Source organism: Ambystoma mexicanum, chromosome 2p, assembly GCF_040938575.1.
Source record: "Ambystoma mexicanum isolate Mex_15411 chromosome 2p, UKY_AmexF1_1, whole genome shotgun sequence".
Lineage (NCBI taxonomy): Eukaryota > Metazoa > Chordata > Amphibia > Caudata > Ambystomatidae > Ambystoma > Ambystoma mexicanum.
In genome coordinates, this window is record NC_090923.1 from 979,031,730 (window position 1) to 979,058,248 (window position 26,519).

A 26,519-nucleotide genomic window follows, 5' to 3' on the forward strand; every position below is an offset into this window, starting at 1 on the left:
GGATTCTACTACCCAGGACTCATCACAGATTGTCCCGGGAGGATAGCACAGCGGCAGCGTGCGCGTCTTGGAAGCAAGATGACACAAAGCAACAACTGGTTCGATCCCCGGGTCCGCGCTTAGAAACCTCCGAGTGTTTAAGCGCGTTATAAATACGTAACTAAGACAAAGAAAAAACCTAATCTTAATCTGTGTTTCCTCTGTAACAGCGCCTCGATGCCTCATGGGCTGCAAGTGCGCTTAACAAATGCAAATAAATAAATAAAAAATAAATAAATAATACTAGAATTCAGTATCATACCTAGATACTTCACACTTTTTGAAACCTTTAGCGGTACTTGATCTAGTTTCCACACGTACTTTTTCGCATTTGCAGGTTGAGTCGTTCTTAAGTTCCCAAACACCAGTATTTCCGTCTTTGCTGCGTTGATCTTGAGGTTGTTCGAGCTTACATAACTTTGTACTGCGTCTAGTTTCCGTTGAAGGCCAATCGGGGTTAAGTCTAAAATTACTAAATCGTCGGCATACAGCAGCCAACTTATCCGTGAAGCATTGAGCTTAGGTGGAAATGCTCTCACGGAATGGATAGCCTCACCGATATCAGAGATGAAGAGACTAAAAAGTGCTGCTGCCAACGGACATCCCTGTTTTACACCCCTATGAGTCTTGATTAGTGCCGACAAGGAGCCTGATTGGTCTAGGCGAATTGTAATGGAGGTATCTGTGTGAAGCTTCTTAATCGCCGCTAAGAGACCCACTGGACAACCCCACACCTCCAGTTTCTGCCAAAGCTTCTCGCGATCAATCATGTCGAAAGCGCTAGAGAAATCGACGAAAGCCAGGTACACCTTCCTGTTTAGTCGGAGGGCTTCCATCTTCAGTAGGTTTAGGACCAGCAGGTTCAATGAGCATCCGGCCAGTTTTACGAATCCCGCTTGTCTTTCGTCAACTCTCTTTACTGTTGTAGCCCATTTGAGCAATTTGGTTTTCAGCAACGATGCATAAATCTTGCCCAGGACATCCAGCAGCGCCACAGGTCGGTAGATTTTTGGTGATAATCTGTCTCCTTTTTTGAATATGGGGACTATAATCCCAATTTTCCATGAATTTGGTACTTGTTTTTGTGTATTAATTCTTCCAAAAAGGTCGAAACAAAAATCAGTCCAGAGATCAGGGCACTGTTTAATCATGAAATTCGACAGGCCATCAGGGCCTGGTGCTCTGGAATTTTTAGCTCTCATGATAACCTCTCGGATCTCATCCTTCGCAAAGTATAGATCCCATGGTACTGAATTATGGCTTGAAATAGCAGGAACTAAATGTTTGTGGTATAAAGCAGAAAAATGCTGCACCCACTCAGATTCAGATATCAGGCATGATTGCAAAGCTTCTTGCGGTGCTTCCATTTGATTAATAGATCGCCAGAACTCTCTACTGTTCTTAGTAATTAGGATCTTCAACATTGCCTCCGCGTCTTGCTGAAGTAATATACATTTGTGACTTTTTATCCAGTTTTTATAGGATTGTTTAGTTATCCGATTTTTTGCTGTTATATCGTGGACTGACCCTTGCTTGTTTTTCCGTATTTCAGCCCTCATCAGTCTTTTGCGCTGCATCACCAACAGGTCGAAGCGATGTTTCTTCTGGAAAGAGCAGTTTTTCATCCCGATGTATTTAGCTTTGAATTGGGACAGAATGGACACGTATTCAATCTCTTCAGAAGTTGATCTAAATTGGGCGCATATGTTGGCCACGTCACTTTCATCCAATCTCACCCGGAGACGATTTGATTCCACCAGAACTTTTGATCTCCATTTTTTATTTTGTTCCTCTTTTGAGTCTTGGAATGTTAATTCCAACAAATCATGGTCACTGTTGCTCATGGTACGGATTTTCAAGGATTTTGCCCGCGCCTGCATGATATCTGAAGCGAAAATATAGTCAATGGTCGAAAATTGACATTCACGCCGCCACGTAGGCTGAGCTGGTATGTCACCTTGTGTACATCCGTTTAGCATTGATAGACCTCTTACATTGAGTTCTTCTAACCAGGTATTCGCGAGTTGTCTCTTAGTTGCATTCTGTGGCTTGCAGATATCAACATTTAAGTCGCCACAAACTAACAAGCAGCCCCCTTTGTTTGACTCCAATAAATTGTCGATTATTGATGTCACCTGGTCGATGAACGAGTGTGTTCCAGTTCGGTAATGGTTCCAGTATAGATTAATTATATGGATCGCCTCCCCCACTTGTCGTATTGCGTTGCTTTTGCCAATCTCACATACTTGAATGTAAGGCGTGACATTAGATGAATTTAATAACCGGTAGCCTGATGATCGTTTAATCATCGTTAAGAGACCAGACATGGGTCGTCCCTTTTCTTCCTTGATAGCGGGGTTCAGAGCACACTCAAAATCAGAAGACACCGGCATTTCACTCAACCACGTTTCTTGCAGGCAAATCAATTGTAAATCATGCATCCAGTCATTTTTTAGCAGATGTAAGAACCCTCGCGTGTTCCATGAGGCAAAAGAACATAGGTGCACCGCGCTGTCCTTTAGGCATTAGCTGCGAGTATTAACATTCAAGGCCGAGGCCAACCACTTCCAGTCCTGCGTCGTATCTCTGTTCGCAGGGCTATTTATCATTATCGGAGTAGTCATATCTGCACAGCCACTGTTGTTTATGGTGATTTTAATTTTCGCCATTGGACTTGTTCTCGCAGTCGCTTCTTTTTTGCCAGTGCTTACACTTCTTCGCGCCGAAACTGATGACCCCTCTTTGGGCGCCAGCTCATTCTCGACCAGTTGCTCTTGCATGATTTGTTCTCTGGATTCAGCTCTAATTAAACTTTCTTTGTCTCCTGAGTTACCTTTTTGTGTTAACTGATCTTGGGCGATTCTGTCTTTCATCACTACTGTTTTGCACCTTACAGGATCTGTTAATTTATAAGTGTCGAAACCTAGAGACAGTAGTTCCTCATCTGACTCCAAAATTACATTTGCGATTATATTGGAATTTATATGAAGGATCACCTTATCCGTGCGTAGCTCCTCCGGAAATTCAATAATACGCAGATCTTTAGAACACAAGGATCGTAGCCTAGGCACATGATGAAGCAGCCTTAGCACATTTGTTCGATTCAAAATTAATTTTTCACCACATTCCAACCTCGCCAACATCAATTTGATTGCAGGGCTTAGCTTTACCGGTTGGGCTGATTCATGTCCGTTCCTGTCTTTCAGTTTGATCTCCTTCACCTCAGGCTGCTGTTTCTCGGTTTTCCGTGATCTAGGTAAATCATCAACCACCACTGCCTCGGCCATCTCACTTTTTCCTTTTACGGCATTTATTCTTATCAGCGGAGGCACACCTGTGCCACCAACGTTTTGACTCTTTGCCGCCGCGCTTCTCGCCAGCCGCTCTCGTTTTTCTTGTAAGGTGACAAACTCCGGGCTCTTAGGCCCTTGCTCCCCCTCAACAGCCTCACCTACTGGTAAAACTATCACACATACCCTGTCACGGGACTCCGAAGTTATGATTTTAGGTGGCGCTTGTTGATTTCCCGGCAGCAGGTCATGAGAATTAGCCGTGCCTACCACTGGCATCCTGAGCTCACTATTCCTTCCTGAGTTTGAAGGTGAAGTAACTGCTTTGTGATCACACGGCACACCAGGAGGTATTAGCTCAGGGACTTCTTGAATCGGGTCCTCGTAAACTGATAATTTTTTTTTTTTTTTTTTTTTTTTGAATATAATTGTATTACAATTTTTACAAATTCTGTCCAAATTTTTATATCCTTGTTTCCTGTTTTCCTTTGGGACTGTCCTGGGATTTTCTGTTCAATGGGATGTTTGAAAGCTCTCTGTTGTTATTTCTTTTTCGTCCAGCTTCAATTTTTCCAAGAAGGTCGCTGTGGCCACCGTCAAAGATGCGGAATTGCCGCACATTAGCATATTCCACCAGGTTTCTTCGTTTGCCGTTTGATACCGATCTTTGAGTGGTTTGAGATGGATAGTTCGCATGGTTGCCGTTCCTGCGCAGTGAAGAAGAAGATGGCGTAGTGTTTCGGTTTCCCTCTGCTCACAATATCTACAGTTTTTGGTTGTCGACTGTTTTCTTCGAAAGAGAATCTCATTGGTTTTCAGTATGTTTAGCCTTGCTCTCAAGAAAGTTGTTCTCAGTCGTTTGTCTGGGAACTTTTTTAGGTAATTTCTGACTTCATCTACTTTTTGGGTGTTCATAGTGTAATGTGTTGTGATTGTAAGTTCTTCTGTCTTATCTAAAGTCTCAATCCAGTCTTGTATTTTCAGTTTTTTCTTTACTTTTCCCGGGATCCGTTCTATTTCCCATTCAGAACATCCAATATTTTCTGCTTGTTCCAATAGTCTGCTGTACCAACTTGATAGCATTGTGTTTGTTTCACTCTTCATCTCTTGATATATTATCTCCAGTATTTTAGGACGCGGCTGTCTTATGATTTTACCCAGGAAAAGGAGACTGTTTCTTGTTACCAAAGATTCCAATGATTGGAGACTCAGTTCGCATCGAATGATTGTCGCAGAAGTGGAATTTGGAAGATGTAGTACTCTCCGCCAAAATATACCTTCTAATTTAGCCCACAATGACTTTGGCAGGTATAGCATGGCCTCGGCTCCATAGGTCAAAGTTGGACCTACCTTTGCTCTATAGAAGTTTATTAATGGGAGGATTGAAAATTTCCCAAATTTTCTGTCCAAGGATATTGCCTGAGCTGCTAGCATTTTTGTTTTGGAGATAAGATGCTCTTGCATAGATATTTCAATTTTGCTCGACGATAGTTTTACCCCTAAGTAGGTACAGCTTTTCACTATTTCTAGTGGCTCTGAGTTTGCGAACCATTTCTTTTTTTTTTTTGTTCTCGCTGGTTTTTCTAAGATCAGGATTTTTGTTTTAGATGTATTAAGTTCCAAGTCATTTTTAGTCAGGTAGGCTGTGAGGCTGTCTATTTGTCTCTGTAGACCAATTGCTGTTTGATCTAGCAATAAGATGTCGTCTGCATACAGCAATCTTGTCACTTTTGAGTCGCCTATTTGAGGAGGAAATGATCTGGTGTCATTTTCGGGATCTGCAATGTCCGCCATGTAGGCCTTATATAGTGCCGGTGCCAGGGGGCTGATAGGTAGGTGCCAGCAACTCCTGATCGTCCAGCTCGGATTCATCTTGTGCAGCCTCGGAAAGTGGCGTAATAATTCCTGTCAAATCTCCCTCAACTTGTTTATTCGCCTTGATTGTGTCTGCTAATTTTAGACTGGATGTAATCGCTTTATCTACCAGTTGGAACATGTTGATGTTGCGAAGAAATTTTCTGGCTCCCTTTTGTTTCGACTTCTTACGAGCAGGCATGTTCTTTTCCTTTTTCGCTTGTGATGGATTTTTTTTTATTACTTCCCCATTGATTTTGTTTTGGGCTTCGACCAATATACCTCCAAAAATGGGGAATAGGCCTGCAGGCTTTGTCGTGTCCACAGCCGCTTCATTCAGACCTGAATCGTCAGCCACCGCCTGCTGTGTAAGCAGCGAGCCAGATGCTTGTTGACAGTCATGCAAGGCGGGGTTTGATACATTTTTAGTTTGCATAAACGCTGAATGGAACGAGCATTCCAGTGAGCACAGCTGGTCTTCACCTTTTTCAGATTCTTCACTGAAGTTCCTCGAATTTTCTTCACCCGTTGCCTCATGAAAAGCGGCATCGATAGTTGAACCTTTTGTCAAGTCAATTGATTCCATTTGCCGGCTTGTCGGGTTCAAGTTGGTTTGAGGGGACTGATCTTTCATATGGAGTGATGGCGTTTGCTGACCGATATGCTCTGTGGACGTTGCTATAGTGAATGGAAGTGTGAGAAGAGTAGACTGCTCATTCATGTCCACGTGAGGCATGTTACTTGCTCTGCCCATCTCCTCTCCTTTTAGGTGTGTGTTTGGTTTGTGGAATAGCGCCAACGCTTCTTTTGCAACCTCCGCAAACAGTTTTTTATCAATCATATCGTTCCGTTTGGCTTCATTAGCAGCTTTCATACCTGCCAGTAGATTTTGGTTTATCTCCTCTTGTTTTGACTCCTGGCCTCTGTGCATTAACTCTAAATGAACGAGTTTTGAATTCACGAGCGCCAGCAGTGTTGTAACATCCTTCACATTTTCGTTTAATGATTCATACAATTTAGTAAAAGGTGTCAGGGAGATTGCCATCGCTGATGTCAGGGCCATTAGTAAGTCGTTCGATGGTACATGTACACACGGAGCTACCGATCCTCCACCAGAAATGTGCTGCGCATCGCATGCAGATCGTGAGAGCCGAACGCGTTCTCTTATTTTTGGGAATGGACCCGCCACAGACGATGAATCTCTTGACCTAGGCTCGTCTAGCTTGTCGCTATTTGAGACTTGACTTAGCTGTGGTTGATATAATTGCTGTTGTCTCTCAAACTCATGATCTTTAGTAGATTGACAGGGCAATCTTTTCTGGGAGTGTACCACCTTTTCCTCTGATGATAGTGCTGACCCCTCAGAGGATCCAATTCTTAATTTTTTATAATTACCAGGTCCCCATATATCTCTGTTAACATTCGTCATGGATCTACAATGACTACTCTGGGAAACATTTTGTGACACATTTGGATCTGGGGTAGCCATGGCCGTCAGTTTGCATGAACGTGATTTATTTACATTGATCAAATTTTGCAAGACCGCAGAAACCACCTCCAACGAGTTTCTTCTATCGGTACATTTTGCATTATCACTTGCCGCATCTAGGTTACATTCACTTTGTGGAAGTATGTTTGGTGCAAGTAAAGGCAAATAGGGATCCATTGGATCTAAGGGGATAGCAGGAACTGTTTGTGATGTTGATGGAGCATTCATGACCACGCCTTGCCCAGCTTGTGGCGTACCATGCGAGTGCAAGTGCGTGGATGCATCATTCTGTCTCCCAGACTTCATACATGCTTTGGTTACTTTTATCCCTTTAGTCATGCCAACTTTCTGTATGTCAGGAAAGACCGCGGATGGAGGATCAACCGTGTCAGCAAGGACGGTCAGTCTGCTATCCAGCCATGCCTCTTCCAAGTCCAGCTGAGATTGCCGAGCCTCCGCGTCTGTGCCGTCATCACTCGCGGCCGCATCCGTCACAATGCAGCCACGCCCACCTGCGTCGTCGCTCGAGGCCGGAGTCGGCGCTACCGTAGGAGACGCCCTGTCCACCGCGGCACCCTCATGTGGCGACTCCGCGAAGCCCGTGCACCCCTCACCGTCTCCAGGCTGCGCCTGCGGGGCTGCCATGGAGGGCGAAGGAGCAAGCGCATCGCCCAGAATGTTATCCATCAACTCATTACCCGTCGTGTAATCAACGATGCTCGTCCGAGACATCATCTCAGCGGGTTTGGTAAGCTCAGGAGGCGGGGGCGGAGGTAAAGAAGCGGAGATAGTAGATGAGTGTAGGCACTCATTGGCTATTAATGTCACGCCCGGGGAGTCTTCAAAAACCTCTTCTACGAGCCCAGCTGTCATATCCTCACAGGTTTCTAATATTGAGCCACATGAATAGTATTGGCTCACCTGTTGTTGTCGGGCCCGCTTGACAGGGTGGTCCTCATATGTTGCCAAGCGTTTGACTTGGGCTCTTGTCCTCGAGGCTGGTGTAACTGGATCCATCGAGCCGATTCACAGTGACCCGGCGCCCTGCGCCACTCGCCAAACAGCAAACAGTGAAGTCCACAGCCCTTTGGTCCTCAGGGCTTAGCGCCGCAAGGGCACTGGAGGCGGCCTTATGTACCAGGTGACCTAGGTCAGGTGACCTGACTCCTGGGTCAGTTGTTAAAGGTACAGGCACACGCACCTCTGTACTCAGAACACCTCTTCAATTCTCTCTTCCTCCTGGATAGAGGCACTCGCCACAGCAAACAGTGAAGTCCACAGCCCTTTGGTGCTCAGGGCTTAGCGCCGCAAGGGCACTGGAGGCGGCCTTATGTACCAGGTGACCTAGGTCAGGTGACCTGACTCCTGGGTCAGTTGTTAAAGGTACAGGCACACGCACCTCTGTACTCAGAACACCTCTTCAATTCTCTCTTCCTCCTGGATAGAGGCACTCGCCACAGCAAACAGTGAAGTCCACAGCCCTTTGGTCCTCAGGGCTTAGCTTGTTTCAGCCTCCCGCAAAATTAAAGGGATCATCAAGAAAAATATGGACATGGAATAATACACTCCAAGGCCCTGAAGAGGGATTAAGAAAGAATCCGAAATGCATTGGCAAATATTTGATCATTAGTCGAGTCTATTAGATGATAATGTGTTCAAACATGTTGAAAACCTCTGTAATGTGATACTGTTACACGCGGTTGTGGGACTCATTCAACACAATTTACAATTATTGTATGACACATGTGAGAAATGTGTTTGTCTTTACATTGATGTCTACACCACTGACTTTGGACAGTCAAAGTTTTCCTTCATGACTTTTGTTATTCTTATTCTAATTACACTTTGTAACAAATCTATTGAATCTGAAGTTGTTTCTTCTTGTTTCTTCTTGTTTATGATTGAAATATTGAATTTTATTGGGCCGAGATAGGGTCCTATACTAAGATATGAATGTACAAACAAGTACTTGTTGTCTGCTTTCCGCCAGATACTGAAAACCCTTTTTTAAGAATTAAGTCAGATTGCGTGTTCTGAGTTTATCCAGTGTGCCTGGATTTCCCCGCAACGCGTGTCATATTAAGTTCTGGGATAGTGTTATCCCTTGGGAGTGCATAGTGGGTCTATCTGCTGGCATACAACAGCTCCCGTTTTTGCTTTTTTTCCCTTCAGTCTCAGGGGGCCTTGAGACTTCTCGCCCTTTTGCACCTGAAATGACTAAAACTGTGATTTATTCCTGAAAGTTGATATCGATTTAACATAGTTACTGCTTCAACTAGCTTTATTTTAAACCCAGTTGTGCCCCTCTTTCCCCCCTTGTGTGTGCTTAGAGAGAATATGTATCATGTATTTTGTTATTGAGTGGCCCATAGGACCCAATTTTTGTGATTTTCTCCATCATCTTGAGGGCGAGAAAAGCCATTGAGGTGTCATCTGTAAGCTAATTTCAAGGCGGTTCTGTGGGTGTAATTTGCAAAAATGTCAGACTTTCAGAACTCTGGTACCTATCCAAAAAGTGATCACAGCTCCCTGGAAAGTGGGAAGAAGCTAAAACATGGGACAGTGTGGCTAAATATATCACATAAAAGGTGGTAAAGTTTGATCATAATCATTGCTATCGTTTTCATGTTATTGTGAAAAAACACCAATTTCACAGGCAACATGGTGGGAACACAGTTGCCATCGTATTAAATCCCCCATGATTAGCTGAAGCAGAATATATTTATATCATGGCAGTTATTAGTAAATTACAAAGTTTTGTCGTGCAGGTACTTTTTGCCAAAACATTGACATGCGAAAAAAAAGGGGAATTTCAAATGGGTGTTGCAATAATTCTACTCTATACTCCTAAACCAATCCTTAGAGAGTGGCTGGACTTGGGGTTGGAGATACATGTAATTCCAATCTGGGTTGCGAGATCATACATTAGCACCACCTTATGTTCACTGTCCAGGGCAGGGGCTCAGAGGGTAAAAAGGCCTTGCACCATGGAAAATGGAGAGAGCTGCTAAAGAAATTACCAAAAGACAGCAGCCAAAAATCACCAAAGGAGATCTGCTGAAATTGCATCTGGGGGCAATATTGGAAGAGGGCTGGAGCTGTCTATCGCTGGGCAGACTAGAAGCAGTGGCTTTGAGGCTTCCCTGGATCCATAGAGGGAGAATTTCTCTGGAATTCCGTTTGACTGAAGTGCTTGGCCAGAATCCTGTTTTTCCCTAAGAGTGAAGACTTGTTCAGTTTCCATGAGCACAGAGCCCAGAGATTTCCAAAAGTAAGTAGATTGCCCAACAAAATGTCAGCGTGGGGCTCTATTTAATTCACCCCTTCCCTTTCATAGTGTGTTCTCTCCCACTAGTGGGTGGGGGGAAAATGTTGTAGACCCTTAGCATCTTAGACTGTATATAAATGTAATTTACTCACAAATAGATTAACGCAGGGTGGAGCTTGGAAGTATTCAAAACTTTCACCCTCCCTCCTAGGGGGAAGATACAAGATATTCAATTGAAGTAATTGGGGTGCCTTGATTTTCCTGATTTTCCTGTTCACCATGACTTCTCTAATGAGAAGGGGTGTCCCTTCCTAAAATGATAAATTCCCAACTGAACCCCTGGTAAAACTTGTTTTTAAACAAAGGATATACTTGCCACTAAAACAGAATTGACAACAGTCACCACCCCCACACCCCACCTTTCAAACTAGAAGATCCTTGTCCCAGAAACAAAAATTCCTCACTGAAACCCATTCCCCAAAGGTGCTTTTAAATAAATCATATTTGTATCTTAAAAACGAAATTCCCAATTGTCACCACTCTTTCAACATTGTATTTACCTAAGGGGTTCCCTTAGCCCCACAAAAAGAAAATGTTAAACTGCCCAACTTCCCAAACACGTGCCTTTAAGTGAAGGGAGTTCTGGAAAGCCAAAATTCATAATCGTCCCCATTTTGCTGTCTGTCTTCCACAACAGGAGCCTTTAAGTGAGGGTTATGCATGTCATTGATGCTTGGGTTTTTGGGGCTGGGGGAGAAGTTCTTTGTAAAAGTGAGACTTCTTGTATTCAGCGTTGAACATGTGTTGTATGCCTTGTTAAAATTAATCCTCTCTCTATTCCTAAACTAAATGCTGGCGAAGTCCTATTTGCCATATGCATTTTCTGAAATCTGTGATTTAAACTGCTAGCATTTTGAGTGCGCAAGGAACTCCATAAAGCAAACCTTTAAGGTGAACTAGTTTCCTCAAAAACAAAATGGTGCTTATGTTTGGATGCTATACCCCTCAGCCAGTAGTGCTGAAGATTATGTCCTAGCATTGTGCCATTTTAATATTGTTGAAATTCAACATTCAACTGGATTCATGGGAAAAGAGTTTTGATATTTTCGTTAGGCTGTGTTCCATGTTTGTGAGATAAAAGTAAATGTAACAACGTGAGTATTGTAATTGAAGCTGTGTTTTCTGCCACAAAGCAGGCGGTGGCTGTGATTGAACAAAATTGTTATTCATTAAGCTTATAATTAAAATAAATATATATTCCTTCTATACCCCCGCCTGGTTCTTGGCCCACTGTGGGCACACAAGGGGAGATTTATGTGGCACTATATGAGTGTATATAGCCAGCGCTAAAATCAATCAAAATATTGTCAAACTCCCCAGGTTAAGGATGGCTTTTAAATATAAAGTGACAGTGAAATGCACCTTTAAACAGACTGCAAACAAATTGAAATGTTCACAAATGAGGATGTGGAAGAAACTGAACACATTGACATGAAGAGTGCCCCAAAAGAAGTCCTAGATACCATGGAAGGGTGCGAAGGTTCATAAGTGTTTCCTCATCAAACAAGGAATGATGATACAATTGCGATTGTTGAAAATGGCATAATGTTAGTGGGTGTGAAAGAAGCCACTGGGGATGTAATTTCTAGTACCACTGGCCATAGACATGCACGCAGACCCTAACATACATTAGTACCCGGCGAGAGTCAAGCAGAATGCAACACAAATTCTGATTGGCTCTCGCTGGGTCGTTACCCGGCCGAGAATCCCTCGATTCTCAGCTGGGATTCCAGCCTCTTTGCCCACGGCGGGGGGGGGAGGAGCGTGGCAGCACCTCAGTCAATGAGAGGTCTCAAAGCGGGGCCATCCCGGTTCGAGCCTCCCCACGGCTGAGAGGCTGCCTTTGCCCCCCGCTGGGGACTCAGGTAAGGCTTTTTTTTCTTTTCTTTCCTCCCTCCTCCCTGCCCTCCTCACCCCACTTACCTTCTGCCTTCTGCCATCCCCGCTCTGCACCTCCACACGGTTAGAGGCTTCCATCGTCCCCTGCCGAGGACGCAGGTATGTTTTTTTTTCTTTTGTTTTGTTTCCCTTCCCTCCCTCCTTCGCTTCCTCCCTCCCAACCCCACTTACCTTCTTCTCCTTTTTTTTCGGGAGTGTACGCGCTGGAAACACATCTGTTCCCAGTGCATCCGCTCCCGATGGTCACCATGTAAAGGGAAAACGGACTCTGTTTTCCCTTTCCTGGCGGCCATTTTCTTGGTTGTTTTTTTTTTCTGTCCCAAAACGTTTCGGGACAGAAAAAAAGCTTTTACTGCCCTGGTCACACAAATCTTGCGGGCCGGGCTACTAAAAGCAATATGTCAAGGTCATTACCAACTCAAGTAATGCCCCGGGGCCTTCGTTAAAGCCCTCACTTCGCTCAGGCCTATAACTATGGGTACCGGGGCATTACGTGAGTTTGTAATGCCCCAACCGCTCGGGTCATATTGCTTACTTATTGGCACCCCACCTCTGTCCGCACCCAACTCCATGCTGCTAAATACCCCTGGAAATGGAAAGCAATCATCCTCGAAGAAATGTGAATGTTGCTCATCACCAAAGACTTTGAAATCTGATCCTATTGGGCCACTGCCACCCATTTGCATATGTATCAATTTGCATATGCATCCATATGCAGCAAAGTGAGTGTCCTTGAATTGCCATGACACGCTCTTACTTATATATGTTCTGAAAAGCATTAGCTGAAGTGTTGTACATTTCCTTGGACACCCTATGGTGCTGGTTGATTGTAAGCCAGGGCCCTGTATTTCAGTAGAATGGGATTGTCTGTAAGTTTTGCTGGAGTTCTTGAATTGTGCGGTTTACATTTCTCTATTAGTCTTCTGGCATGCATGGCACTTCTGCTCAAACCCTTTGCTTATTTGAACATGCCAGGAGACCGCAGCAGTTGCCAGGCAAAAGTATACCTGAAATTGCTCTATTAATTTATGCAACAACATGTTAAAAGTTCAATATCAGTGGAGCAATTTGTCACGTGAAAATGTAATCCATCACAATGGACAGGCTGGATTGGTGTGCACGTTAACGTTGACATTTAGGACATCCGTCCACTTAACTCAAATGCGGCAATTTTTCCTAAATAGAAACGGCTTGGACAAGATGCCGCCCCTGCCCTCTAGAGAGGCAGACACGGCCAGGCGGCGGAGACTGCTTTTCAATCAAGCACGTGAGTTCTTGGAGGTTGTTTACTGAAGGCTTGTGTACGCTAGAATTTCAAGGCACTGTATTTTATGGGAGAACATTCGTAAAAATGGCGCCGCGAAAAGTACGCCCCTCATTTTCATTCCCACTTGCGTGTTAAGAAGCCTTTTCATCTGCCTGGGCTCACCACACAGGTAGTGGTACAGCACGTTGTGTAGCCAGCAAATAGCAACGCTCTTCCACACTTTCTCAGGGAGTGATCGGCCCCACTTATATGAATACAACCGAATTCACAGTTTAGTGCCTCCCCCAATGCCCCTTCTGCCGCACTACTTGTCTGTGTGTGTGATATACAATATCTGGCTTCCAGTGGGTTACTGGGGCGCAAAACCGGGGTCACCCACAGTGTCACCGAAACAGAACAAAAAGGATGACTACGTGTATGTTGGCACGTGTTTTCATTAAACAGCGAAGACATACACACTTGTTACATGTAGCTACGTTCTAATTAAAACACGAATCCTAGTAGCCCAAAAATAATGATTCTTGAAATGTGCCCAAACGTCTCCAAAAGGGCACATCTTGGAAACGTCCACTTCGGTGTTTTAATGTGCTCTACATTCTAAGCTAAAACATAACGGGTAACACAGAACAGCTGCTGCTTCATACGCACATCATTTAAACATTTCTTGCGCGTGAGCGGTGTCCTTTCTAATTTGACCCTGAGAACGGCTCGGGGTCATAGTGGTAGAGTCTGTTATAAAGGCAATGATTATGGCACAGGCTATCTTTCACTGTCATTTCTCCCCCTCGCTGACCTTTGCCACTCTTTCATGTTCTTTTGGTCAGAGTGATATATCACATTAAGGGGACAAGTGGATTATACTCGAATGGCTGTAACGTTTCACTAGATGGAGCAACAGAAAGCAAGCTTCTGCATGACACTGTGTTGTACAATATGGCAGGTCATAGCAATCGTAGTCTACGTATAATTTAGTTGTTTTTAATAAAGTTGCAGCAATGTAACGTTCACAGTAGTTCCATTTATCACATTGTGCACTTAACTAGCAGTCAATTACTTGGGGTTGGAAGGGGAGGGCTCACATTAGGGATTCTATCACTTTGCAGAAGGTAGGAGACATCCACTGAGCCCTGAAAGTAGGAGTGAGTAATGAGGTCTCCAGAAAATGTAAGCATGGTGCTGCTGGCTTTCAAATCAGTTTCCCATTGAATTTGCACAAGTTTAACAAGCAATAGGAAGGTTGTAAAGTCGAACCTGTGCATGTTGAACACCTGCTCAGCAGACACCCTAGGTCATTCTATTCTTACACAATACATGTGTGCCTTGTAGCATCTCTTCCAGTGCTGACGAAACATATTTTCTAATGCCCCAGCACTAGTAGCATTTTCCTGAGGATTGTGATGGACTTTAGGGATAGCATTGTGAGTTAGAGGCCCTCCTCATCCTCTGCTATGAGCGTCCAGAGCCACCACTGAATGGACCTACCGTGGATGAGTGACATTCCCTCGGCTCGTCACCTCCACCTAGACACAGTTTGTGTTTTCCCCAGTGAGGATGCCAGAACCCCAAACACCAAAATGAGGGTACTATTTACAGGAACCCCTGCCCTTTACCAGGACAGATCGCAGAACAGATGTAGGCCCTCATTATGAGTTCAGTGGTGAGGCCAGAAACGGCAGTGATGCAGTGCTGACAGAGTTACCACAGCATTACTGCCACACTACCAAGCCACTGAACTCTGGGTTTGGAGGTAAAGTGGAAGCAAAACCTCCAGTAAAATGCTGAAGGTAATTCCGCCACCTTACTGCCATAAAACTGCTGGTTTGGCAGAAATACTGCCTGTGAAAATGACCACTCGTTGTAATTCTGCTGAAATCCCCATAGAGCCCTATGGACTCCATAAAAGGGGACTAACACCACCATACTGCCACTTGTAATCTGGCGGTTATTCTGCCGGACCGAGTGGAGGTAACGGTAAATCCATTTGGTGGTATTTCTGTGGATTTACCGCTGCGATACAACCAAACTCCTGATGAGGCCCCTAGTCTCTAACCATGAGCATTTCATAAACCCAATGCGTCTGTATTCCAATAGAGCGGGCAGCTTCCAAGCCGCCCATTTACTGCATGGCCACCATTCATCCTGTGAACCCAGGCAGTCGTAGAGCACTGTGGAACCATGAATGCAGTCAATAAGAATTCCAAGATGGCATAGAAAGCATGGCACACATTTCCAAACATGGAACAGTCTGGTGAGAATGATAGAGGCAATTTGCCATTTTCCCAGTCCAAGAAGACTAACAATAGCTGCTTAGAGACCCAATTTGAGAACCAGTGGAAAAGGGGCCCATCAGAAAACCAAGACAAGTTGCCCAAAAGGCAGACCAATCCCAGACCTGCTTGCAAAACACCCATCAGCTCAAGTGAGGCCAGGAAGGGGCACTTGCGAGGAGAAAGCAGACATGCAACTCCCTGCACCCTGAACCAAAACAGCCTACATACTAGTAGATATCTAACAGTAGCTCTGCCAGATTCTAGGCAGAGCCCATGATGCCACAACCAGCATTAGACAGGAGATGGAGCCCACAGCAAGTTCCACAGGGACCTGGAAGAAGGTAGGAGACCTGGGAGCTGGGTTCTTCCTACTGGACCCCAATCTGAAGGAAATACTGAGAAGGGGGGAACCCCTTGCAGGAGTCTAAACATTTGTGTATGGGGGCTATGAAAAATGTAACATAAATAAATAAATACATAATTTTGGCTGCCTGACAAAGACCCTGTTTGAGGGGGAGAAATACTCTGTGCATCTCGAAGAAGCTAGTTTGTCTGTGCCGGGTTAGCGGATGAGGGAGGTATGTGGTAGGAAGGGAAGCCACTATCCCAAACCCAGAGGCAGCAGATGCAGTAAGTACCTTGGTCTATGAGAAGAGCGAGTGTTGAGAATAGAATGACCATGGAGATGTGTGCAAGGAAAGAGAAAGACTGTGGAGAGTGCTGGAGAAGGAAAGGAGCACGTAGAAGTCTGGATAAGAAAGAAAAGGAATTTGAAATGGTCTGTAGAAGAATGATCGTTTCTTACTTTCAAACCACTGAGCTTGGAAGCAGTGATATCAACTGCCCGAAAAAAAGCATACCTTCTAATATGCCAACTGATCCATGCCCACCAGTGTGTATCAAGGATCTCCTCTCAACGCTGGTCCCAACATTTACTGGAATCTAAAATGCATCGATCTCCAAGGAGAACATCTCAGACTGTATGAAACAAGCAATAATCACCCCTTTCCAGAAGAAAAAAAAACCACCCAAGATCCTAACCAACTACTAACCAATCTGAACGCTGCCCCATCTCGGTACAATCTTGGAGAAATAAATGACAAGAAAAATTGTGGAAAACACAGAATATCATGACCTTGTCTGGTGTGACCCATCAGCCTTCAGGCCAATTAGAAGAACTGAAAAGATAGCATATGAGTAGGAAATGTGCGTAACTAGCTCCTTCAGTCAGTGGACGAAGGCCATCAGAAAGCCCATATCCCCTTAGACATGCCAGCAGACTACGCCATGGTAGACTGTAGCATCCATATTCAAAGACTAATACTTTGGGTGTGAACATTGGGTTCTGCTGTAGGATGGATTCATGTCTTCCTTAACAACAGTGCACACAAGATTATGCTAGAGACCACCGAACCCCCTCCAGGGAAGTGCTACATGATGTCCTTCAGGGGTCTTCCCCTTCAGCCCTTCTGCTCATTCTACTCAATATACACGTGTTTACTGGCCCAAATAATCGTGATGCACCAGCTGCTGATCCAGAGGTATGCAGGTGGTTCTGAAACCTACCGTGATGTACTGAGGTGGTGAACCAGACCAACCATTCCAAGTTTCCAGCTGCCTGAAACACATTTTATTTTGGATGAGGGAAAGCTTCCTGTGCCTCAAAGGGTCCACATTTACGACCCTCATCAGAGGAGAGCCAGGTGGTAGCTGAAGCCTCTTCAAATGTCCCACCTCGTTAACAGAAGCTCCCACACCAACATTAAAGGCCCCAAATGTGGGAATAACCTTCAGTTCGGAGCTCAGATCCACACTACCGATCAATGCCATTGTCAAAGGAAAAGCATTTGAGCTCTGCCCGTCTACGAAAGACGCTATCTGACATTCAGACGAACGACTGGGTGGAGCAGCTAGATATCTGGTAAAGGCCAGCAGGGGTGTTGCTAGGTCTGGAAAAGATCTGGGGCTACACTAATGGCAGGATTGTCAGGACTTGGGGCTAGCTAGCCTTTTGGTTGTAGACCTTGAGATTCTATTCAGGGCTACAACTAAAAGACCCGGGGCTACAGCCTCCTAAACCCTCCTCGCCCCTAGTAACGCCGCTGAAGGCCAGGCATAACTGTTGTAATGTGGTTGAGCCGGCGTTCCTTAGAAATAGACCGATAGGTTGCAAAGAGTGGAGTTCCCTGCAGGGAGAGCAGCACTGAACCTGAAGAAAGGTGACCACACTAAGCCCACCATTAGGGTACGCCACTGGCTCCCTTTAAACTCGAAAATAAAATTCTATGAACCATGCATAAGCCATTCTGGCACATGAGCTGGGGATTGATTGATTGATATTTTACTTCTATCGCGCTCATACACAAATGTTTCAGAGCGCGACCAGGCAGGGAAAGGGAACAGGGGAGAACAAAAACAACGATCTTACTAGGCCCAGTGACATTGAGAACGTGCAAGTGCACGGTAGAGGGAGAAGGGGGAGAAGTGCATGGAAGGGGGAACAAAAGGAGAGTGTGGAGCGAGAAGGAAAAAAAACAAAAATAATAATAAAATAATAAATAAAAAGGCAACAAACAATGGGAGTGCAGCCAGCAAGTGCCAAGTGCTGGGTTTATGGCAGCAGGCCGTGTAGGTCTGAAAGTGCAGGAAGAAAGGGGGAGGGCTATATGGGTACAGATACAGACCCAGGTGCAGGGGGTGGCCCGGAGGCAGTGCATGAGGGTGGCAAGATGAGCAGGTACCTGGGCCCAGAGGACATGGGTGGCCAGGTGAATGGTGCCGAGGGAGAGTAGAATCAACAGGTGAGAGGGGAGGAGAAGGTAGAAGCAAAGAGGAAGGTTTTGAGGTGCTTCCGGAACCGGAGATGGATCTCCTCAAGTTTTAGAGTGGCAGGGAGGCTGTTCCAGAGGGAGGCCGCAGCCGAAGACAGAGATCTACCCCCAGCTCGTTTCTTTGAGAAACGACTGACCCTGAGGAAGTTAGAGGTAGAGGAGCGGAGTGCTCGAGATGGGAGGTATTTGTGGAGGGATAGCTGAAGGTATGTTGGACCCAGGCCCCAGAAAGCCTTGTGGACAATGCAGAGGGATGCCTCTGTCTAGGAACTGCCCTCCCCCATCTCACTGCTCCCGTCCCAGAAACCAATGCTCGTCCAAACTGCAAATCATCTGCTTAAAGAAGACCAAGCTTTAAAAAAATCTGCATTAATCCGAAAGGGGAATGCACACAACCCAGCACCTGGGAATTAACCGAGCCACCTGGCCCTCATGAAGATGCTGGAAAGCAAAGTGCTCAGAGAGGCAAGTGACAGACTGAGACCTGGTTGCCGGGGTGCATCAGTTAGGCTGGCCTTTGCAGGATCTCGACCCTTACCCTTCTGCCCTATTCGAACTGTCCACCGATACATCTCATCAACAACTCGGTATGTGACTCTGCCTTAGTCCTGGCTGGCGCCAATTAAACACGAATTATTATTTATTTATTTATACTTTAATGTGTTTTAGTTCCTAAATGTCAACGTTATCGTGCACACCAATCCAGCCTGCCCATTATGATTGGTTACATTTTCACGTGACAAATTGCTCCACTATTTTAGTTCAAAATAAACTTAACACATAAAAATCAATGAAAGAATATAAAAAAATATATAATATAGAAAGAAAAATATACATATATATTAATATACATTTTACATAGAACATAAATAATATAAAATCAATTCGAGTAAATCAATTCTATCATCTCATGCTGCATCTATATAAAATGTCGTCATAAATGAGTCTTTCAGCAACAAGTACCTAAATCATATTCCAGTAATCAGTAACTTAGCTTCACTAACACTCCACCTGTCCATGCCAGTAGTTTTGGTTTTATGTTCGCTCAAGCTGAACCCTGCTCTATGTACAAAAGTGATTAGAAGTGGCCACAAGGCGACGTTGAGGATCTTTATAAAACTAAGTACTTGAGGATATTTTGAAGGTCTCTAAAAGCCTGGGTTTTTGCTCCAAAACATTATTCCTCATCACTTGAACTTAGTCTCCCCCCGATTCTTGCCTGCACTGAATGCCAGTGTGTTGCTAAACCGCCCGGCATGACATTACTCCAAGAGGAAAGCAATTAAGGAAGAGTGACAGACGAAATTGGAAAAGACAAATTCCGTCACAGTCTCAGAGCACAGCCGACCTTAAAATTGAGAGCGCGAAAGCGATAGTTCCGGTCATCTGCGGCTGGGACAATTAAAGTCCCGACTGCTCTGCCTGAAGCGTATCTTTGCGGGCATCCCGATTAGAATGGAGAAAATGCGAAAGGGGCGATGCTCAATTTGAGTTTCTTTCTTTCTGTTGTATCTGCTCGTGTTCCAAAAGTAAAGGGAAATACAGATAAATGATCAGTCTCATAGTTGCAGCGTCTAAACCGCAGGCAGCGTCGCTCGGAGCTCCATCCTGTTGTTAGCAGTCTTCTTTAACCCAATCATAGAAGACGGACTAAGAACACATATTTTCCAAGGGCCATGAAGTTCAGTTTGTTCTTTGTCCATCGATCACCGACCGCTGCCAAAAACATCAAGGCCCCGAATTACTAATACCTCGATTGTAATGTTCCAAGCTCCGAAAAATAATTTGCTATTCTCAAAAGAGCATTGTGCAGGGAATGGCTATAAAACATGCAATGATTTAAATGGCAAATAATGAGTGGACTGATGGCTCTACCCCAGGACATTTGGTTGCTACTTCTGCCAAATGTTGCATTTCAAAGCACGCAGTCAAGCTGCAGCATTAGTAATACACGTAACACTGCCAATTACAAGGAATAATTGTGAAAAAGAAACTTTGAGCCATTAACATTGACGCGACACGTGACGAGGCTTTAAAACAAAGCCTTTTCATTGAAGGTGTTCGGCACCACCACAAAGACATTGTATAACATTATTGAAATGCCCTGCATTTGAATGTAAATTGGGCCAGTTCCATCCATATGAGGAATTAACTGCCAGAGCGTGGCATTTGAGGTTCTGCTTGGCACGTGATGGGGACACGGGGGTGTGAGGCTGTGTTACGTCATGCGCGGTGTATAGTTCAGAGTAAAGCGCTTGTCTCTCATGTGTGGGAGGACTATTCTTTGCAAGTTCGAATCCTGTGGCCGGGCCAACTTGGACTTTAATCCATTTAAGGGTGCCCCGTTGAGTACCATACAATGGGGCACTAACAACACCTGTTATAGGCTTTTATCCTTTCGTGGGTGATACCTTGAGTCCCATAATATGGAATAATAAGACCTGTTTTTACAGTGCTTAGAAGCAGGTGGAATCTGACATGCGTTGTTAAACCATGCATGTGAGGCATTAACTGGTATTAGATGCTGCAAATGGCATGTGATGCCAGCAGCTAAACATGCAAGGACTGAACTTTCCATTTCGTAACCATACCATACTTACTACAATAACTGGTAGTGCAGCTGTATTTGAGGGTGTGTATGACACATGCCGTCAGCAACTGGACATGTGAGGGTGCACATCAGTGGCATTTGAGGCTGTGCATGACACATGCCGTCAGCAACTGGACATGTGAGGGTGCACACCAGTGGCATTTGAGGCTGTGCATGACACATGCCGTCAGCAACTGGACATGTGAGGGTGCACACCAGTGGCATTTGAGGCTGTGCATGACACATGCCGTCAGCAACTGGACATGTAAGGGGGCACACCAGTGGCATTTGAGGCTGTGCATGACACATGCCGTCAGCAACTGGACATGTGAGGGTGCACACCAGTGGCATTTGAGGCTGTCGATGACACATGACGTCAGCAACTGGACATGTGAGGGTGCACACCAGTGGCATTTGAGGCTGTGCATGACACATGCCGTCAGCAACTGGACATGTGAGGGTGCACACCAGTGGCATTTGAGGCTGTGCATGACACATGCCGTCAGCAACTGGACATGTGAGGGTGCACACCAGTGGCATTTGAGGCTGTGGATGACACATGACGTCAGCAACTGGACATGTGAGGGTGCACACCAGTGGCATTTGAGGCTGTGCATGACACATGCCGTCAGCAACTGGACATGTGAGGGTGCACACCAGTGGCATTTGAGGCTGTGCATGACACATGACGTCAGCAACTGGACATGTGAGGGTGCACACCAGTGGCATTTGAGGCTGTGCATGACACATGCCGTCAGCAACTGGACATGTAAGGGGGCACACCAGTGGCATTTGAGGCTGTGCATGACACATGCCGTCAGCAACTGGACATGTGAGGGTGCACACCAGTGGCATTTGAGGCTGTCGATGACACATGACGTCAGCAACTGGACATGTGAGGGTGCACACCAGTGGCATTTGAGGCTGTGCATGACACATGCCGTCAGCAACTGGACATGTGAGGGTGCACACCAGTGGCATTTGAGGCTGTGCATGACACATGCCGTCAGCAACTGGACATGTGAGGGTGCACACCAGTGGCATTTGAGGCTGTGGATGACACATGACGTCAGCAACTGGACATGTGAGGGTGCACACCAGTGGCATTTGAGGCTGTGCATGACACATGCCGTCAGCAACTGGACATGTGAGGGTGCACACCAGTGGCATTTGAGGCTGTGCATGACACATGCCGTCAGCAACTGGACATGTGAGGGTGCACACCAGTGGCATTTGAGGCTGTGCATGACACATGCCGTCAGCAACTGGACATGTGAGGGTGCACACCAGTGGCATTTGAGGCTGTCGATGACACATGACGTCAGCAACTGGACATGTGAGGGTGCACACCAGTGGCATTTGAGGCTGTGCATGACACATGCCGTCAGCAACTGGACATGTGAGGGTGCACACCAGTGGCATTTGAGGCTGTGCATGACACATGCCGTCAGCAACTGGACATGTGAGGGTGCACACCAGTGGCATTTGATGCTGTGGATGACACATGACGTCAGCAACTGGACATGTGAGGGTGCACACCAGTGGCATTTGAGGCTGTGCATGACACATGCCGTCAGCAACTGGACATGTGAGGGTGCACACCAGTGGCATTTGAGGCTGTGCATGACACATGACGTCAGCAACTGGACATGTGAGGGTGCACACCAGTGGCATTTGAGGCTGTGCATGACACATGCCGTCAGCAACTGGACATGTGAGGGTGCACACCAGTGGCATTTGAGGCTGTCGATGACACATGACGTCAGCAACTGGACATGTGAGGGTGCACACCAGTGGCATTTGAGGCTGTGCATGACACATGCCGTCAGCAACTGGACATGTGAGGGTGCACACCAGTGGCATTTGAGGCTGTGCATGACACATGCCGTCAGCAACTGGACATGCGAGGGTGCACACCAGTGGCATTTGAGGCTGTGGATGACACATGACGTCAGCAACTGGACATGTGAGGGTGCACACCAGTGGCATTTGAGGCTGTGCATGACACATGCCGTCAGCAACTGGACATGTGAGGGTGCACACCAGTGGCATTTGAGGCTGTGCATGACACATGACGTCAGCAACTGGACATGTGAGGGTGCACACCAGTGGCATTTGAGGCTGTGCATGACACATGCCGTCAGCAACTGGACATGTGAGGGTGCACATTCATTTGGTGACTGAAAGAAGCATGTGAGACATTAACTAGCAGTGGATAGAGCGTTTGAGACTCTGCTTGCGTATGATGTCAGCGCCTGCATAATGATGCACCTTTCCATTAAAAAGTGCTATATATGTGCCGCCACAAAAACAATATTTAATTTAAAAGCCAAACCATATGGTGTGTTGAGTGTTATTCTTTCATTAGTTACCCTCCTCTCTCATGGGGCATACATTTGTATTTCTCATTCTTGTTAGGTGCTCCCACTTACCTCCTGTGGAAGGCTTCCCATGATGGATGACGGGGGGTGGGGGGGCTTGCTGGAAAGGATAGGTGCCAACACTAAGCTATCCTCTGAACCTTTCTGGCACTACAGTGTACACAGAACGCATTGCATGATGAATTGATCGGAATGGAAGGCACTCGTCCACAACAGCCAGGCAGCAGGCTCGCAGCCTCAGATGCACTCAATACAATATCATTACATGTGTTATGTTTAGTAAAATAATGGGCACTCATATCTGCTCCTCAGCCAGCTACACTTCACTCCCCCCACTCCCCCAGGGGGAGCCAGGGGCACGTGCCCCTTATGCACACCCACACAGACGTCTCTGGTGCCAACAGTTGGACAAGGCATTGTTTTTTACTGTGCAAAGTGCCGTACTGTATCTCACCTTTCTTCCAGAATCGCCCAAGTGCCCTCCCGACATCACCATGCAATGGGAGGGTACCCAGATGCCAAATGAAGACAAACCATTGCGCATGGCGTGTCAGATGACCACCTCGGGGAGTCTGCTAAAGGTACAAGTACAGTGCAGTGCTGTTGTGCACTTCAAACCAGTTCATCTAAGGCCAAAAATAGTGGCGAAACTGGGTAAACGGATATTGTATGTGATGTTGGAGGATGATAAAAGGTGGGATAAGGACAGCTTTCTGAGAACTGATGTGATGTCTCTGTAGTGATGAAAAGCGATGAGAAAAATCTCACTTCGACATATTATATGGTGAGTTTGAAAGTATCCTGAAAGCAAAGGAGTTTGCACCGATCAAGAGTTACCGACAGCAGATGAAAACATATGTTGTATCCAGAGAGGTCAATGAGTTGGGCCTCATTATGAGTTTGGTGGTATTCCAGTGGTAAATCTGCTGAAATATCACCGAACTCAATTACTGTTACTGCCACTTGCTTCCATCGGACTCCCTGGGGACTTTTGGTGGATTCACCGCCAGTGGAATTATCACATGGTAATCTGCCAATTTTAGGAGGTAAAGTGGAGAATTTACCTCCAGCAACAAACTGTAGATGACTCTGTCACATTCTCATCCCACCCACCCCTGGTATAGGGCATTTGATAGACATGCAATAACAGTGACAGAGCTTGTTACACAGTGCTTTTCACAGGCATTGTTTTTGTCACTCAATGGTATTCGCTCTGTCAACTTTAGAAGGATGAATCTGAAATCACACAACTTGCAGGTTACGCACAGTTATTTCCAACACACTTCCAACCCATTGAACTCCTACACAAACAGAATATGAATCTCCAAATGTCTTCAGGCAACTCAAAGAAAAGCAGCACCTCAACGAGGACACTTAGGGGACCCGGTCCAAGAACAACCTGTGTGGCCGGCTCAATGGGGAGACCCTTCACGGCAAGAAATCACACCCACCAATCATACCTCACAGCAGTGTGAAGATTGAATAATGCAGTGGGCAGGAGAGAGCTCCAATGACAGTGAACCGTCCAGGCCAGGATGCGCTCATTCCTTAAGGGACCCAGTGATTGATCATATGGTGAGGAAGGTAGTTTTCGCAGGGCTAGGACCCCTTAACTGAAAGCTCTGCATCCTAGAAGACTGGATCACCTTGTCCCAAGAGATCAGGGACAGGTTCAAAAGTTATCATGAGGAGAAGGCACAGGAGGAACCAAGAACCACAGGCCAAGGAGTGGTCTAACTGCCCTGGGTTCTGCACGTGACCGGTGCAGGGATGCCAGGCATGCTAACTCAAATAGACCCTCCGAGCAAGTACAGACCCATCGTGGCAGCAAGGCCAAAAGCAGAACCTCCAACCCAGAGGTCGAATTTCAGGGTGAAGACTCCTCTATATCCCTGATATACTCCAGCGAAGAGTCAGACGTATCCGTTGTCTCCACAAGCTCAGCCCCCATCAAGAAGACACCATCCCAGTTGCAAGTAAGCGCAGCAGTATGCAGCATGCAAGCGAGCGCAGTGTTTCTCACTATTGGCGGTAGGCAGGTGGCACATCTAGAGAACTGGCAGCATCCCACGAAGGACACCTGGGTTTTAGAAACAGTTGAAGGTTGTCACCCAGCATTCTACCAGAAACCCATACAAGAGCTCCTTCTGCTACCGATTTTCCTCTCCATAAAGGATCAGGAGTTGATGCCGAAAGAAGTCAGCAAGCTTCAGAGGAAGCTCATGAACGCCCCAACCGGAGGCGAGGCAGGCGAGTTCGCGAGCATCCTTTTTCTAGTCACAAGAAAGCTCATGGTAGGATACGTCATTAATCTCAAGGCACATAATGCCTCGTTGAGAAATCAACACGTTACGATGGAGGATTTTCACCTCCTTCGAGAGTTCCTGCAAAGAGGGTTGGCTTTCCCGCATAGATCTGCAAGTCATCTATGTGGTAATAGCTATATTGGAGCTGGTGAGAGTTTACCTGCCTCCCCTTTGGACTTTCGCCAGCTCCATGGTGCTTTCCCAAACTGCTCAAACGTGTAGTTACCTGGTTGCGCCAGAGTGGAGTCTGGTTAATATTCTACCTGGACGACATCTGCATAAGGGCACAGGATGAACAGTTACTACGCTTCCCACTGAAGGAGATGACGGATATCCTGGAAGAATCAGGATTTCGGGTGAACTGGGACAAATCAGACATGAGCCCCTCTCAGACGTTAGAATTTCTGGGGTTTGTGATAGATGTAGTCTAGGGATCTTGAGTCTTCCTTTGAACAACATCATTGCCATCAAGTAAAGTCAAAGTAATTTTAGCCAGAGACAGCATATCCCTGAGGCAACTGGCGAGGACAGTCACTGTTCTACTCACTGATGACAGCTCTGGATCTTGGCCTTGCAGGATATGCTAAAGTATGTCTAACAGGTATACTAGTCCTTCGAATCAAATGGTGCACCCTTATGAGCTCTGGAGGTGAAACCCCCCAGAATAAGGACAGCTTATGTTTCTTCTCCTTATTAATATACTGTTACATTCATATTATGATGTCTTCTAACATATTAGACGGCTGTTAGTTTGCAACTTGGTGGCGTTTATTTTATTGGCCTTGTGAGGGCTTGAGCCTTACTCACTCCAGCTGCTATTGCACAGCAGAGGCCTTATCCCACTCAGCTGTAATGCCAGTTTGTGGCTTCTGTTCTTTATATGTCAATACATCAATATGATGTGTTTGCCATCTGTAAGTGTGAAATAGCCAGAGATAGTTTGATTTCGAGCAATACAATGATGTGGGGTGCTAT